This window comes from Mirounga leonina, unplaced genomic scaffold, assembly GCF_011800145.1.
Source record: "Mirounga leonina isolate KUSES-001 unplaced genomic scaffold, KU_Mleo_1.0 Mir_93, whole genome shotgun sequence".
In the NCBI taxonomy this organism is placed as follows: Eukaryota; Metazoa; Chordata; class Mammalia; order Carnivora; family Phocidae; genus Mirounga; species Mirounga leonina.
Genome location: NW_023270854.1, coordinates 29,856,296 through 29,870,232, shown reverse-complemented (window position 1 = coordinate 29,870,232; position 13,937 = coordinate 29,856,296). Strand labels below are relative to the sequence as shown.

Genomic DNA, 13,937 nt, shown 5'->3' with positions numbered 1-13,937 from the left:
ACACCCAGTGCTCCATGCAGAACGCGCCCTCCTCAATACCCATCACCAGGCTAACCCATCCTCCCACCCCCCTCCCCTCTAGAACCCTCAGTTTGTTTTTCAGAGTCCATCGTCTCTCATGGTTCGTCTACCCCTCCGATTTCCCCCCCTTCATCCTTCCCCTCCTGCTATCTTTTTTTTTCCTTAACATATATTGCATTATTTGTTTCAGAGGTACAGATCTGAGATTCAACAATCTTGCACAATTCACAGCGCTTACCAGAGCACATACCCTCCCCAGTGTCTATCACCCAGACACCCCATCCCTCCTACCCCAACCCCTACTCCAGCAACCCTCAGTTTGTTTCCTGAGATTAAGAATTCCTCATATCATGAGGTCATATGATACATGTCTTTCTCTGTTTGACTTATTTCGCTCAGGATAATACCCTCCAGTTCCATCCATGTTGTTGCAAATGGCAAGATCTTATTCCTTTTGATGGCTGCATAATATTCCATTGTATATATATACCACCTCTTCTTTATCCATTCATCTGTCGATGGACATCTTGGCTCTTTCCACAGTTTGGCTATTGTGGACATTGCTGCTATAAACATCGGGGTGCACATAGCCCTTCGGATCCCTACTTTTGTATCTTTGGGGTAAATACCCAGTGGTGCAATTGCTGGATCATATGGTAGCTCTATTTTCAACTTTTTGAGGAACCTCCATACTGTTTTCCAGAGTGGTTGCACCAGCTTGCATTCCTACCAACAGTGTAGGAGGGTTCCCCTTTCTCCGCATCCCCACCAACATCTGCTGTTTCCTGACTTGCTAATTTTAGCCATTCTGACTAGTGTAAGGTGGTATCTCATTGAGGTTTTGATTTGGATTTCCCTGATGCTGAGTGATATTGAGCACTTTTTCATGTGTCTGTTGGCCATTTGGATGTCTTCTTTGGAAAAATGTCTGTTCATGTCTTCTGCCCATTTTTTGATTGGATCATTTGTTCTTTGGGTGTTGAGTTTGATAAGTTCTTTATAGATTTTGGATACCAGCCCTTTATCTGATATGTCATTTGCAAATATCTTCTCCCATTCTGCCAGTTGTCTTTTGGTTTTGTTGACTGTTTCCTTTGCTTTGCAAAAGCTTTTGATCTTGATGAAGTCCCAATAGTTCATTTTTGCCCTTGATTCCCTTGCCTTTGGCGATGTTTCTAGGAAGAAGTTGCTGTGCCTGAGGTCGAAGAGGTTGCTGCCTGTGTTCTCCTTTAGGATTTTGATGGACTCCTGTTTCACATTGAGGTCTTTCAACCATTTGGGGTCTATTTTTGTGTGTGGTGTAAGGAAATGGTCCAGTTTCATTCTTCTGCATGTGGCTATCCAATTTTCCCAACATCATTTGTTGAAGAGACTCTTTTCCATTGGGCATTCTTTCCTGCTTTGTCAAAGATTAGTTGACCATAGAGTTGAGGGTCCATTTCTGGGCTCTCTATTCTGTTCCATTGATCTATGTGCTTGTTTTTGTGCCAGTACCATACTGTCTTGATGATGACAGCTTTGTTATAGAGCTGGAAGTCCGGAATTGTGATGCTGCCAGCTTTGCTTTTCTTTTTCAACATTCCTCTGGCTATTTGGGGTCTTTTCTGGTTCCATACAAATTTTAGGATGATTTGTTCCACTTCTTTGAAAAAAGTGGATGGTATTTTGATGGGGATTGCATTGAATGTGTAGATTGCTCTAGGTAGCATTGACATCTTCACAATATTTGTTCTTCCAATCCACGAGCATGGAACGTTTTTCCATTTCTTTGTGTCTTCCTCAATTTCTTTCATGAGTATTTTACACTTTTCTGAGTACAGATCCTTTGCCTCTTTGGTTAGATTTATTCCTAGGTATCTTATGGTTTTGGGTGCAATTGTAAATGGGATCGACTCCTTAATTTCTCTTTCTTCTGTCTTGTTGTTGGTGTATAGGAATGCCACTGACTTCTGTGCATTGATTTTATATCCTGCCCTTTACTGAATTCCTGTATGAGTTCTAGCAGTTTTGGGGTGGAATCTTTTCGGTTTTCCACATAAAGTATCATATCATCTACAAAGAGTGAGAGTTTGACTTCTTCTTTGCCGATTCGAATGCCTTTCATTTCTTTTTGTTGTGTGATTGCTGTGGCTAGGACTTCTAATACTATGTTGAATAGCAGTGGTGATAGTGGACATCTCTGTCGCATTCCTGACCTTAGGGGGAAAGCTCTCAGTTTTTCCCCATTGAGAATGATATTCGTTGTAGGTTTTTCATAGATGGCTTTTATGATATTGAGGTATGTACCCTCTATGCCTATACTCTAAAGAGTTTTGATCAAGAAAGGATGCCATACTTTGTCAAATGCTTTTTGCATCTATTGAGAGGATCATATGATTCTTGTTCTTTCTTTTTTTAATGTATTGTATCACATTGATTGATTTGCGGATGTTGAACCACCCTTGCAGCCCAGGGATAAATCCCACTTGGTCATGGTGAATAATCCTTTTAATGTACTGTTGGATCCTATTGGCTAGTATTTTGGTGAGAATTTTTGTATCCATGTTCATCAAGGATATTGGTCTGTAGTTCTCCTTTTTGATGGGGTATTTGTTGGTTTTGGGATCAAGGTAATGGTGGCCTCATAAAATGAGTTTGGAAGTTTTCCTTCCATTTCTATTTTTTGGAACAGTTTCAGAAGAATAGGTATTAATTCTTCTTGAAATGTTTGGTAGAATTCCCCTGGAAAGCCATCTGGCCCTGGGCTTTTGTTTGTTGGGAGATTTTTGATGACTGCTTCAGTTTCCTTAGTGGTTATAGGTCTGTTCAGGTTTTCTATTTCATCCTGGTTCAGTTTTGGTAGTTGATACATCCCTAGGAATGCATCAATTTCTTCCAGATTATCTAATTTGCTGGCATAGAGTTGCTCATAATATGTTCTTATAATTGTTTGTATTTCTTTGGTGTTGGTTGTGATCTCTCCTCTTTCATTCCTGATTTTATTTGGGTCATTTCTCTTTTCTTTTTGATAAGTCTGGCCAAGGGTTTATCAATCTTGTTAATTCTTTCAAAGAACCAGCTCCTAGTTTCATTGATCTGTTCTACTGTTCTTTTAGTTTCTATTTCATTGATTTCTGCTCTGATCTTTATTATTTCTCTTCTCCTGCTGGGTTTAGGCTTTATTTGCTGTTCTTTCTCCAGCTCCTTTAGGTGTACGGTTAGGTTGTGTACTTGAGACCTTTCTTGTTTCTTGAGAAAGACTTGTACTGCTATATACTTTCCTCTTAGGACCGCCTTTGCTGCATCCCAAAGATTTTGAATAGTTGTGTTTTCATTTTCATTGGTTTCCATGGATTTTTTAAATTCTTCTCTAATTTCCTGGTTGACCCATTCATTCTTTAGTAGGATGCTCTTTAGCCTCCATGTATTTGAGTTCTTTCTGACTTTCCTCTTGTGATTGAGTTCTAATTTCAAAGCATTGTGGTCTGAAAATAGGCAGGGAATTATACCAATCTTTTGGTACTGGTTGAGACCTGATTTATGACCTAGGATGTGATCTATTCTGGAGAATGTTCCATGGGCACTAGAGAAGACTGTGTATTCCGTTGCTTTGGGATGGAATGTTCTGAATATGTCTGTGAAGTCCATTTGGTCCAGTGTGTCATTTAAAGTCTTTATTTCCTTGTTGATCTTTTGCTTAGATGATCTGTCCATTTCAGTGAGGGGGGTGTTAAAGTCCCCCACTATTACTGTATTGTTGTCGATGTGTTTCTTTGCTTTTGTTATTAATTGCCTTATATAATTAATTGCTCCCATGTTAGGGGCATAGATATTTACAATTGTTAGATCTTCCTGTTCAATAGGCCTTTTAAGTAGGATATCATGTCCTTCCTCATCTCTTATTATAGTCTTTGGTTTAAAATCTAATTTGTCTGATATAAGGATTGCCACCCCAGCTTTCTTTTGGTGTCCATGAGCATGGTAAATGGTTTTCCACCCCCTCACTTTCAATCTGGGGGTGTCTTTGGGTCTAAAATGAGTCTCTTGCAGACAGCATATCGATGGGTCTTGTTTTTTAATCCAATCTGATAGCCTGTGTCTTTTGATTGGGGCATTTAGCCCATTTACATTCAGGGTAACTATTGAAAGATAGGAATTTAGTGCCATTGTATTGCCTGTAAGGTGACTGTTACTGTATATTGTCTGTGTTCCTTTCTGGTCTATGTTACTTTTAGGCTCTCTCTTTGCTTAGAGGACCCCTTTCAATATTTCTTGCAGGGCTGGTTTCGTGTTTGTGAATTCTTTTAGTTTTTGTCCTGGAAGCTTTTTATCTGTCCTTCTATTTTCAGTGACAGCCTAGCTGGATAGAGTATTCTTGGCTGCATATTTTTCTCATTTGGTGCTCAAAATAGATCATGCCAGTCCTTTCTAGCCTGCCAGGTCTCTGTGGATAGGTCTGTTGCCAATGTTTCTATCATTGTAGGTTACAGACCTCTTGTTCCGAGTTGCTTTCAGGACTTTTTCTGTGTCTCTGAGACTTGTAAGTTTTACTATTAGATGTCAGGTGTTGACCTATTTTTATTGATTTTGAGAGGGGTTCTCTGTGCTTCCTGGATTTTGATGCCTGTTTCCTTCCCCAAATTAGGAAAGTTCTGCTATAATTTGCTCCATTATACCTTCTGCCCCTCTCTTTCTTCTTCTTCTGAGATCCCAGTTATTCTTTTTTTTTTTTTTTTAAAGATTTTATTTATTTGACAGAGAGAGACACAGCGAGAGAGGAAACACAAGCAGGGGGAGTGAGAGAGGGAGAAGCAGGCTCCCTGCAGAGCAGGGAGCCCGATGTGGGACTCAATCCCAGGACCCTGGGATCATGACCTGAGCCAAAGGCAGTCGCTCAACTGACTGAGCCACCCAGGCGCCCTGAGATCCCAATTATTCTAATGTTGTTTCATCTTACGGTATTGTTTATCTCTTGAATTCTGCCCTCGTGATCCAGTAGTTGTTTCTCTCTCTTTTTCTCAGTTTATTTTCCATCATTTGGTCTTCTATATCACTGATTCTCTCTTCTGCCTCATTTATCCTAACAGCGCCCCCATATTTGATTGCACCTCATTAATAGCCTTTTTGATTTCTACTTGGTTAGATTTTAGTTCTTTTACTTCTTCAGAAAGGGTTTCTCTAATAACTTCCATGCTTTTTTCAAGCCCAGCTAGTATCTTTAAGGTGATGATTCTGAACTCTAGATCTGACATCATACTAATGTCGGTATTGAGTAGGTCCCTGGCAGTCGGTACTACCTCTTGTTCTTTTTGTTCAGGTGATTTTTTCTGTCTTGTCATTTTGTCCAGAGGAGAATAGATTAATGAGAGAACAAAATGCTAACAGGGTAACAATGTTCCCAGAAAATATACTCTAAACAAATCAGAAAAGACCTGAAGCAGTGGGAAAAGAAAGGGAAAGAGAGAAAAAAGAAAAAAAAGATAAAAACAAACAAAAAAACAGAATGTGATCAAATATGATCAGGCTGGTATATAGATCAGTGCCACACACTAGATTTGGGGTGTATTTTGGTCTTTTAGAAGAAAGTGCCTCCCAAAATTTTAAAGAAAGAAAAACTTATATATGTACAAAAATAAGAGTTGATATGATGAAGGGATGTAATATGACTGTAAAGATGGAAATTACAAAAATTTTATAAAAGGAATTGATAAGAAGTTGTTTGAAAAAAGAAAGAAGAGGATTTAAAAAAAAGAAAAAAAAGGGAGAGAATGTGATCAGGCAAGGGAGTAGAAAAAAATACACTAGAGATTTAGGGTATATTTTGATCTGTTAGAAGAAACTATCTCAAAATTTCAAAGAGAACTTATATATATATGCCAAAAATATGGGTAACTACTATGAAGGGATAGAATATGACTAAAAATGAAAAATAAAAATGAAAAATAAATTTTTTTTTAAAAAAAGGGATTGATAAGATGTTGGTTGAAAAAGGGAAAAAAATTTCAAAAAAAGAAAAGACAGTTAAAAAAATTAACTTTGAAAGACTAAAGAATCATGGTAAAAAAAGCCATGAATTCTATGTACATTATTCCCCTAGTGCTGGAGTTCTGCCGTTCTCATTGATCGGTAGACTTGGTCTTGGCTGGCTGTTCTTGCTGATCTTCTGGGGGAGGGGCCTGTTGCTGTGGTTTCCAAAAGTCTTTGCCAGAGGCGGAATTGCCCTGCCCTTGCCCAGTCCAGGCTAAGTAATCTGCTCGGGTTTGCTCTCAGGAGCTTTTGTTCCCTGCAAGCTTTCCGTACAGCTTTGGAGGTGGAGAGTGTAAATGGCGGCGGAGAGTCTAAAGGGCAGCCTCCCAATCTCCGCCCCGCAGGAGCCGAGAACTTGGGGCCCTGCTCCTCAGTGAGCCCCCAGAGAAAAGCCGTCAGTCACTCCCGTCTCCCCGGTCTCTGTCCGCACTCCGTGCTCACCCGGCCTGTGACCGAGCATTTCTATCTCTGGCAGCCGACCCCGTGTGGAGTCTCCAAACCCAGCAGATCCCTGTGGTGTGCTCCTGCGCTGCTCCTCCTGGGGGAGGAAGGGGAGTCTCCCCGGATCTGCCGCTTGTTGTGTCCCTGCTAGAGGAGCAGTGGCCCAACTGTGCTGCGGATCATGGTTTATGGCAACTCCGAGCTGAGAGCCCGCGCCTGGGCTCCATCTCTGCAGCTGGCTTCCCCGCTCCAATACCTGGGAGCTCTGCTGCACTCAGGCACCCCCGGTCTTTCTGTGACCCCGAGGGTCCTGAGACCACACTGTCCCACGAGGTTTCCACCCCCCGCTTAGCCACTGGAGCCGACTTCTAAAAGTTCCAATTTTGTGCTCCGGCTCTATCACTTGCCAAAAGCGGCCGACGGAGGCCCTCCCCCCGCCGTCTATCCTCCCGAATATCGCCTCGGATTACTTCTCAGCACGTCCTACCTTCCAGATAGTCGCTTTTCTGTTCAGAGAGTTGTTGCTCTTCTTTTCTTCGATCTCCTGTTGAGTTCGTAGGTGTTCAGAATGGTTTGATCCCTATCCAGCTGAATTCCTGAGAGGAGATGAAATCCAGGTCTCCTACTCCTCTGCCATCTTGCTCCGCCCCTCTGTATATATCCTTTTAATAGCTTTCTACTTAATGGTCTAGTTTTAGGAAAGGGAATCTAAATTTGTGTACTCTAAACTTTAAAACCTAGAGGAACTAATTTTCTCCTCAAAAAGATGAAAAGAAACACGAGTTTAACCTTGATTATCCCTGTGAACAGAGGAAGTTATTAGCATAGATAATCCCAGACCCAGTTATGTGCTTGAGTTTTCTTAGATTTGTTTCCCCAAGGGGCACAGAGGGAACTTGACGGCGGAGTCATGGGGCAGTTTTCACGTTCTGTTCACTCTTACATCTTCTCCTCTCTTTGCAGAGGAGGACAGGATCACCTTCCGAAGGTACTGATGTCCCAACCTGGGAGACACTGCTGTACCAGCTTTTCATGTTGCAGCCCAACTGAACTACAATTTCCTGGCAACTCAAAATTCAGTATTTGGTCTGAGTTGCAATCTGAAACATTCCTTTTAGTCAGAAGTTTTCATTCACTGTTACTCTGTTGAATCCATTGTTAAATCACAAGGTCCAGTCAGATACAAGCAAGAGGAAATACACAACTTAGACTCCGGCTGTGGAACAAGCCATGTTAAACGATAAAAGAACAAAAGAACATAGTGTGACTTGGAAATAAAGTCATCGAAGAAAGAAAGATTCACCTAAGCTTGAGCTGTATTTGAAGAACTTGAGATGTGAATTCTTCACCCAGCAAGCTATTTATAGGAATTACTAAAATGCCTTCTTCAGAGTAATTGTTGAAACAAATGTTAATTTGATTTAACATGGCTTGACTTTTGAGGGGTAGGAGTGTTTACTTAGATCCAGAAATTGTGGAAAACTGAGGTGCTTACAAGTGTAGAGAGGATAATAAAGTTAATAGGGTATGGAGTTAGTGGGTGATCTTTTAAAACATTTTCAGTGAACATGGAATGGGTGCAAATAGTATCACTGGGTTCAACCAATCATTTTAAAGTTTTACGAACTTGAGCCCAGAAAGGATTTAAAAAAAAAAAAAGAGAGAGAGAGAGAGACTGAGAAAGACTTTTCCAAGGATGACCAGCCAGCTAATATTGAGTTGGTTTGAATAACTTATCTTCTCTGATTCACACTATCTCAATTTACTTAGTACTAAAGTTTACCTCAATCCTAAATTTCACCATGTAAGTGTCATGTGCTAACATGGGAGAAAGAAATCCTCCTGGGCCTCAGTTTCTTCATCTCTAAGACAAACGAGGCTTATAAAAGTTCTGATGTTCCTCTCAGTTTTGGCATTCTCTAATTCTGAAAACCCTCTGCCTCAGTCAGAATCCCATAGCTGATGTGGACTGACTAGAGCTGTATGGATTGAAATTGCTAAATGAGGTTTCCCCAACTTATAATTACATTTTTCAAATAGAAATGTTACAATCACTGTAGAAATATATGTGATATTTAAGAAAATATAAATGGATTTATTACATCAGTGTAAATGATCAAAACCATAAAAGTACAAACTAAACTGGAGAAAATTTATTTTACAATTTACAGTTCACTGTCAATTACTGTCTTAAGCATTAAAATTCTTTATTTTTAATTGTCTATTGAAAAATATACCCATTGCAAAATATTCAAGAGGTACAGAAGTATATAAAATTAATTTTATTATCTCAACCCCAGCTTTTTTTTCCAAATGCATGACAGTTAGTTTCTTTACCCTTACAGAAATAGTTTATGTACACACAAGCAAAGACATCTACATTCCACCTTTACATACTTTTTATACTCAAATGGGCACATAGTACATACAATTTTTACTTTTAACCTTAGTTAAGATTTAATATCCCTAATATACCTTGGAGATCATTCCATATAAGCACAAAGAAGTATTATTTGCCATGAATGCATAATTCCTTTAACGCATGTACCATAATTTATGTAACTAGTTGCCTATAAACAGATATTTAGAGGTCTTCCTTTATTCCTATTATCAACTATGCTGCAATATAGATTCCTAAACATCCACATTGCACAGATGTATATCTGAGAAGTAGTATTGCTAGATGAGAGAGAACACACATTTTTACTTTTGAGAAATAGTGCTGATTTCACCAAAGATATCGTACCAGTAACTCTTTCCGACATTACGTAAATGTACCTGTTCCCCTCATTCTCACTCATGACACTTATCAAATTTTTCTACCTTTTATACATTTTAGGGTAAAAAATAGAATCTTGTTTCTTTCATCTGTATTTATATGAGAGTCATATTGAGCATCTCCTATGTTTCTTACCCATTTACAAATTCTCTCCTAGATATGGTTTTATTTTAAAAAATGAAATGTTTTTTATTCTTTGATTTGGGGATTTGGAAAAAAATTCTCACTGGAGAAGGTTCTATGTGAGACATAAGAAAAAATACATTTGAGTACATTAACAATAACTACATCGTAGAGAAAAGACTAATAAATTTGAAGAAGTCCAACACCTATTAGGAAGACAGGCAAAGTACAGGAAAGTAAAATTCACAGAGAACAAATGGATGAATGACTGAGTGAATATTCAATTGTGCTGATTAACTAGACTCCAAGTCACATATATGTTATATTAATAGATCTACCAGTCCTCTCATCTGCTCTGAATTGAAGTCTCCAAGTATGAGGTTCTAGCATTAGTATTTTAGAGTTCCTTGTTTGATTTTGCTTTGCACCTAGATGCAGGGGTATATAACTGTGTTTGTGTTCAAAAGTGGTCTTTACGATCTGAGCACAGAACCTGGGAAGCACAGTACATGACTTCTAGTTCTGTTACTCACAATATGTCCTCTAACAAATCACCTAACCCCTCAGTGCCTCAATATCCTTCTTTGTCAAAAGGGATTAGGACATACACTTAACCTGTCTTACAGGGCTGTAGAAAGGATCAAATGAAAGAACAGATATAAAAATGCTTTGATCGATTTTTAAAATACAGTACAAATTAAGCCTGTTATCATCTCTGGTACAAATCCTGCAGAATAGAAGCTGTCACTGGGAGTACAGGCATAAAATCCTCTTTAAGCTGCATTAAATATAAATGTAGAAGTATTTCTCAAATATGCTTAATCAGAAAATTAAGGTGTTTTTTTTTTCCCTCCAAATAGGAGACACTCTCCACCAATAAAACAGATATAATTAAGCTATCCCAATGAAAGGGGAGGATACTTCCTCTTACCTGACTTTATCCATACTAACTCTTTTCAAAGCATATATAGGTTTTTCTTAAAGATGCACTGGAAGCCCATTTTTGGACTTGATTATGTGTTTTTTGGGGATTGAGTTTGAGAAGTTCTTTATAGATCTTGGATACCAGCCCTTTATCCATAGTGTCATTTGCAAATATCTTCTCCCATTCTGTGGATTGCCTCTTGTTGACTGTTTCCTTTGCTGTGCAGAAGCTTTTTATCTTGATGAAGTCCCAAAAGTTCATTTTTGCTTTTGTTTCACTAGCTTTTGGAGATGTATCTTGAAAGAAGTTGCTGTGGCTGATGTCAAAGAGGTTACTGCCTATGTTCTCCTCTAGGATTTGGATGGAATCCTGTCTCACATTGAGGTCTTTCATCCATTTTGAGTTTATCTTTGTGTATGGTGTTAGAGAATGGTCGAGTTTCATTCTTCTGTATATAGCTGTCCAATTTTCCCAGCACCATTTATTGAAGAGACTGTCTTTTTTCCATTGCGTATTTTTTCCTGCTTTGTCAAAGATTATTTGACCATAGAGTTGAAGGTCTATATCTGGACTCTCTATTCTGTTCCATTGGTCTATATGTCTGTTTTTGTGCTAGTTATCATGCTGTCTTGGTGATCACAGCTTTGTAATATAGCTTGAAATCGGGCAACGTGATGCCCCCAGCTTTTTCTTTTTCAACATTTCCTTGGCGATTCAGGGTCTTTTCTGATTCCATACAAATTTTAGGACTGTTTGTTCCAGCACTTTGAAAAATGTCATTGGAATTTTGACTGGGATGGCATTGAAGGTATAGATTGCTCTGGGTAGTATAGACATTTTAACAATGTTTATTCTTCCGATCCATGAGCATGGAATATTTTTCCATCTTTTTGTGTCTTCAATTTCTTTCATGAGTGTTCTGTAATTCCTAGAATATGGATCCTTTACCTCTTTGGTTAGGTTTATTCCAAGGTATCTTATGGTTTTTGGTGCTATTGTAAAAGGAATCATTTCTCTAATTTCTCTTTCTACAGTTGCGTTGTTGGTGTATAAGAAAGCAACTGATTTCTGTGCAGTGATTTTGTATCCTGCCACATTACTGAATTGCTGGATGAGTTCTAGTAATTTGGGGTGGAGTCTTTTGGGTTTTCCACATAAAGTATCATGTTGTCTGCGAAAAGAGAGAGTTTGACTTCCTCTTTGCCCATTTGAAAACATTTTATTTCTTTTTGTTGTCTGATTGCTGTTGCTAGGACTTCTAGTATTATGTTGAACAATAGTGGCAAGAATAGGCATCCTTGACGTGTTCCTGATCTTAAGGGAAAGGCTCTCAGCTTTTCCCCATTGAGGATGATATTTGCTGTGGGTTTTTCATAGATGGATTTTATGAAATTGAGGAATGTTCCCTCTATCCCTATACTCTGAAGAGTTTTAATCAGGAAAGGATGCTGTATTTTGTCAAATGCTTTTTCTGCATCAATTGAGAGGACCATATGGTTCTTCTCTCTCCTCTTATTAATGTGTTCTATCACATTGATTGATTTGCAAACGTTGAACCACCCTTGCATCCTGGGGATAAATCCCATTTGGTCGTGGTGGATGATCCTTTTAAAGTACTGTTGGATCCTATTAACTAGGATTTTGTTGAGGATTTTGGAATCCATATTCATCAGGGATATCAGTCTGAAATTCTCCTTTTTGATGGGGTCTTTGCCTGGTTTGGGGATTAAGATAATGTTGGCCTCATAGAATGAGTTTGGAAGTTTTCCTTCTGTTTCTATTTTTTGAAACAGCTTCAGGAAAATAGGTATTATTTCTTCTTTGAAAGTTTGGTAGAATTCCCAAGGGAATCCATCAGGCCCTGGACTCTTGTTTTTTTTGGAGGTTTTTGATCATTGCTTCAATCTCGTTACTGGTTATTGGCCTATTCAGGTTGTCAATTTCTTCCTGTTTCAGTCTTGGCAGCTTATAGGTTTCTAGGAAGCCATCCATTTCATCCAGATTGCTCAGTTTATTGGCATATAGCTGTTGATAATAATTTCTAATAATTGTTTCTATTTCCTTGGTGTTAGTCGTGATCTCTCCCCTTTCATTCATAATTTTATTAATTTGGGTCCTTTCTCTTTTCTTTTGGATAAGTCTGGCCAGTGGTTTATCGATCTTATTAATTCTTTCAAAGAACCAAAAATGGGCAGAAGATATGAAAAGATACTTCTCTGAAGACATACAAATGGCTAAGAGACACATGAAAAAATGTTCATCATCATTAGGCATCAGGGAAATTCAAATCAAAACCACACTGAGATACCACCTTACACCAGTTAGAATGGCAAAAATGGACAGGAAAAGAAACAAATGTTGGAGAGGTTGTGGAGAAAGGGGAACCCTCTTACATTGTTGGTGGGAATGCAAGTTGGTACAGCCACTTTGGAAAACAGTGTGGAGGTTCCTCAAAAATTTAAAAATAGAGCTACCCTATGACCCAGCGATTGCACTTGGGTATTTACCCCAAAGACACAGATGTAGTGAAAAGAAGGGCCATATGCACCCCAATGTTCATAGCAGTAATGTCTACAATAGCCAAACTGTGGAAGGAGCCAAGATGCCCTTCAACAGATGAATGGATAAAGATGTGGTCCATATATACAATGGAATATTACTCAGCCATCAGAAAGGATGAATACCCAACTTTTATATCAACATGGATGGGTCTGGAGGAGATTATGCTAAGTGAAATAAATCAAGCAGAGAAAGTCAATTATCATATGGTTTCACTTATTTGTGGAACATAAGGAATAGCATAGAGGACATTGAGAGAAGGAAGGGAAAAATGAAGGGGGGGAATCGCAGGGAGAGATGAACCATGGGAGACTATGGACTCTGAGAAACAAACAGGATTTTAGAAGGGAGGGTGTTGGGGGAATGGGTTAGCCCAGTGAATGGTATTAAGGAGGGCATGTACTACATGGAGCACTGGGTGTTATATGAAAACAATGGATCATGGATCACCACATCAAAAACTAATGATTTATTGTATGGTGACTAACGTAACATAATAAAATAAAATAAAAAAAAGATGCACTGGAAGCTGGTGTGGCACACAAAGTTGAGCAGAATCTCTGTAGCTATTATCAGCTTAATAATAATATTATATGACACTGAAATAATAATAATAATATATGACACTGAAATCACTTTATAAGAAAAATGTTATTTTCAACATGTTGCTTCCATCTTTGTTCACCCATGAATTAAAGATCTTTATGTTCTGTGTATCCTGAATGTTAATCTCTTCTTCATTTGCTTCTTGTTATAAATGAAACTTGGTTAATTATTCAGGAACATGACTAGATTCCATTTACTATCCATAAGTAACAAAATATCTATGAAAGAGATCTACTGTGTACAATACTACAAACATAACCATTTCTAATTTTTTTTTTTAGAGAGGGAATGAGGGATTGGGGGGCCATGGGGCAAGGGAGAGGGAGAGAGAGAGATCCAAGCAGGCCTCATGCCCAGCACAGAGCCTGATGCTGGGCTCAATCTCACAACCCTGAGATCATGACCTGAAATCAAGAGTCAGACACTTAACCGACTGAGCCACCCAGGTGCCCCTTTCTCTAAGATTATCTAAGCTAT

General features: G+C 38.7%; 1 protein-coding gene across 2 annotated transcripts in view; it reads right to left on the bottom strand.

Moving 5' to 3' along the window:
* Nucleotides 1–13,937, bottom strand: part of RIT2 (Ras like without CAAX 2) — a 391,381-nt gene that overhangs the window by 189,935 nt on the left and 187,509 nt on the right. The gene's annotated exons all lie outside the window — the stretch shown is intronic.